Source organism: Rhinatrema bivittatum, chromosome 8 (assembly GCF_901001135.1).
Source record: "Rhinatrema bivittatum chromosome 8, aRhiBiv1.1, whole genome shotgun sequence".
Taxonomy (NCBI): Eukaryota; Metazoa; Chordata; class Amphibia; order Gymnophiona; family Rhinatrematidae; genus Rhinatrema; species Rhinatrema bivittatum.
The window spans coordinates 133,024,500-133,028,742 of NC_042622.1; positions in this window are offsets into that span (position 1 = coordinate 133,024,500).

Below are 4,243 nucleotides of genomic sequence, written 5' to 3' on the forward strand. Positions count from 1 at the left end.
CTCGTTCAAGACCTCTCATGATTTTAAAGACCTCTATCATATCCCCCCTCAGCCGTCTCTTCTCTAAGCTGAACAGACCTAACTTCTTTAGCCTTTCCTCATAGGGTAGCTGTTCCATCCCCTTTATCATTTTGGTTGCCCTTCTCTGTACCTTCTCCATCGCAACTATATCTTTTTTGAGATGTGGTGACCAGGACTCACCATGGAGCGATAAGGCATTATGACATTTTCCGTTTTTTTTAACCATTCCCTTCCTAATAATTCCTAACATTCTGTTTGCTTTTTGACTGCTGCAGCACACTGAGCCGACGATTTCAAAGTATTATCCACTATGATGCCTAGATCTTTTTCCTGGGAAGGCAGCCACCGAGTCTACCTTGTGCTTCCCCCAGCCCTGTCTACTTGTATCACTGATCCTGAATATATCCCAAAGTTCTAGTAGCCAGTGGAACAGGGGTTACACTAGTACAAGACTAGTTAGCTGCCAGCAGACTGTATTAGCAAGAAATACATTCATTAAGTTTTATAGTAGAAATCTGCCTCCTCTCCATTTAAACTCTCCAAAGATGCAGCAGCTATGTGAATCCTAAAGCAATCCTGAGGCCTCACTTGTCCAGTCTTTAACTTTCCCTAAATGTATTGGAAAAAAAATTATGCAGTCACAGCATACAGGGCTTTGGCAGCTCCTTTCAAACCACGTACATAGTAAAATATTATCTTACATTTGTAAAGACCCATAGCATCCTTACCAGGAACATTTGTCTCTTGTAGAAAGGACATGTATTAGTGACAGTTCTGCACTAGGTTTTTTTTTTTAATTCTTTTATTTCGTATCAGTAGGGAGGGGGGGGGGGTTCATTTCAATTTTAGTTCACACTATTTTACAATAATGTGCACTAAAACAGCCACCTGATTACACAAAAGATCCCCTCTGGACCTCCACCCAGATTACCCACAAGGGTAGTGGTTCAAAAAGGAGCAAGAACTGACCCAAGGCTGACACCATTTTAAAGTAGGAACCATATTTCCAAAAAACACTGGTCTTGTGCCAGCCGTTGCAGTTTTTAAATCCTTCACCAGGACTGGGGATTGTTCATGTCCCTCTTTGGACTCCTATCATTGCGAGTAAGCTGAGAGAATTTGGAGGAATTGGCGGGGGGGGGGGGGGGGGGAGAAAGCCCAGGGGGACTTTTTGTGTAATCACATGGCACATGATTTTATTTAAAACTAGCGGTACCCGGCCACGCGTTGCAGTGGCAGAGTTAGGTTCTTTACCCTCCCTCCCCCTTGTTCATTTACCTCAGTCACTCATCCTCCTCCCCCTTGGTCACTCACCCCCCCTTCCCTCCCCTGTCCCCACTCCAACTCTCTCCCCTCACACTCACCTCTCCCCTCATTCTCCCTCCCCTGACACTCACCTCCCCCCTCATTCTCCCTCCCCTCACTGTCACCTCCCCCCGCCTACTGCCTACCCTTCAGATCAGAAAACCTTTGTCTTTCTATTTCTGTGGGAACCCCCCACCCCAAAAAAAACCCCCAATCCCAACCCTTTAAATCAAATAATAACCTCCCACCCTCCTGCCCCCTCCCAAGATCTGGGAAATTAAAATTGTTGGTGCTACATGTGATCTGTCCCTGGGCGTCTGTGCGCATTACGTAGCCAAATAGGGGAGTGCCTAACCAAATTTGTTTTGTGGTCTGGGGAGGGCTATTTTGGTGCGTTCCCGAGATCGTGCAAGTTTAGTGTATGTATTTGTGTGTGAACCTCCCCCTTCCCCCAAAAAACAACCCTATGAGAAAAGTTCTCTTAAACTAACCACCCCACACTCTCCTGCCCCCCCCCCCCCAGCCCTGCAAAAAACAGTAGCCCACCCCCTGCCCCCCCAGAGTTGCTGAATGAATGAAACCTGCCCCCCCCTCGTGACCCCTCCCCAAGATGTTTGCAATAAATTCATTACCACCCTCCAGACCCCCCGAGACCTGATAAAAATGTCAGTCGGTGGAGCAGGCGTTCAGGAGCAGTCTGGGAGCGATGTATTGGCGTTGGTCCGTCGGCTGCGAGCACTGAAACGGGTCCCGAAGGCCCTTTGCCCTTACTATGTCAGTGGGGTGGAGCAATGGCAGCGGTAGGTCCTCTGACATAGTATGGGCAAAGGGCCGCCAGCTTGCCAGTCCTGAAAATGGCGCCGAGGGGCCCTCGCCCTTAATATGTTATATGGGCTACTGCTGCCATTGGTGTCCCCGAGTGGCATAGTAAGGGAAAGGGCCGTCGGTGCCATGTTGATTGCTGGCAGCTGACGGCCGTAGTGCAGGAGATGTGTCCCGGACTGGTCCTGGCCCCCTGCTGGAGCCTCCCGGACTTCTGTCAGGTTTTGTGTGTGTTGTGAGGGCCTGGGAAGTAAATACATTTGGCATGTGGGGGGGGGGGGGGTGTGAGGAGGGTCGTTTTGTGTGTGTTGGGAGGCTGTGGGAAGTAAATCAATTTGGCATGTGTGTGGGGTTGTGAGGAGGGTGGTGGGTGTATTTTATCTGTAAAGGAAATAGTTATCTTCCGGCGAAAAAAGTGCGCAAATGTGTTAAAATGGAAGTGAAACGTGGACCTGGACTGGCGAAATGATTAGTGTAGCGTGTGTTAGTGTAAGGTGTAACAGATGGCGCTTACGTCCAGCAGATGTCGCTGTTTTCTCAAAAAACTTTTAAACCTATTTTACCTGTCACAGGTGTGACACATCTGTAATGTAAGTACAGAAGAACCTTCCTGTGTGCGAAATGAAGGTTGTGTCCAAATTTGAAAGCAATCGGTTCAGTGGTTTCTGAGATTAGCGATTTTGTCCAAACTATTTAACATTTTTATTTATATAGATACCAGCTGGTGGAGAAGGGGACCCAATATCAGAATTAACATTAAAACAATTTTATGCATTTTCATTTCAAAAACAATATGAAATGATTGCACATCCCTAGTAAGTAGATGGATTGAACCATGTGCTTATGCATTTTCCCTATGGAATGTTCCTCCATTATTTAGTATAGTGACCCCTAGAGAGTTCTAGAGGCAGACGTGGTTAAAAAAAAAAAAAAAAGCCTCCTGCGCATCCCGGCCGCGTTGGTGCCGAGACTGGCCCTGCTCACCTCACGCTCCCATCTACCAGCACCAGCTCCTCGTCCCTTGCAGCCACCGCCAGTGCCTCTCGCCTGCGACACCCCCAGGCACCTCCAGGCCCATCGGGGCCCTCCGACTCTCAGCGCTCCTCACGCTGGGGCTCGGCGTCGGCCCCACCCCTAGGCACGCGCACACGGACCGCTCGGCCCTTTAAAGGGCCCAGCGCGGGAAGCCAGTCCGCGGCACCTAATGATGACCTCAACTAATATGCATATATGAGGTCCAGGCCCCAGAGCCTCGCCTTGGCAATCGAGTCGACACCTCAGTGTAACTAGTTTGCTGTTCCTTGTTCCTGCATTTACCTGCTTCCTTGATCCAGTCTTGTTCCTGTGTTCCTGTCTTGTTCCAATGCTCCTGTGTTCCTGTCTTGTTCCAGTTCTCCTGCATGCCTGTGTTCCCGTGGTCCTCTCTGTGTTCTAGCGTCTCTCCTGATTCCTGCTCTTCATTCCTCCTCTTGTCGTACCTTCTCAGACTGATTCCCGGTACTGACCTCTGCTTGCCTGACCATGTGTGACTGCTGCCTGGAACCGACCACTGCCTGCCTTCTGACCACATTTGACCGCTGCCTGGAATCGACCACTGCCTGTCTTCTGACCATATCTGACCACTGCCTGGAACTGACCACTGCTTGTCTCCTGACCACGCTTGACCGCTGCCTGGGACTGACCTTTGCTCATCTTGACTACGTATGGACTGATCGTGGAACTGACCCTTGCTTTGGCTGACCACCCTAGGATGGATACCCTGGCTTTGACCCTTGCGCTACACTTGGATACTCTGTTTGCTCCTGTGACCACCAGTTCTGCCTGCTTGGACACTGCCCATGGCCTACATCAGCCTGGACCAATAGGCGCTGCCTATCTCGCCCGGAGGACCTTCATCTCCTGCTGCATTCCAGAAGTCTCCGGTGATCCTGGTTAGGTCTAGTTCCTCCATTCTTCACCAGCCGCACACCTTTGCTCATGGTGGGCACACCTCTCCGCTACCTCTCCGGGAGACCCTCTGAGGCCCACCTAAGTCCAGGCTGTCTGGGTACCCAAGGGCTCAACCTGCGGAAACCCCGGATTGTTATTGGCGAAT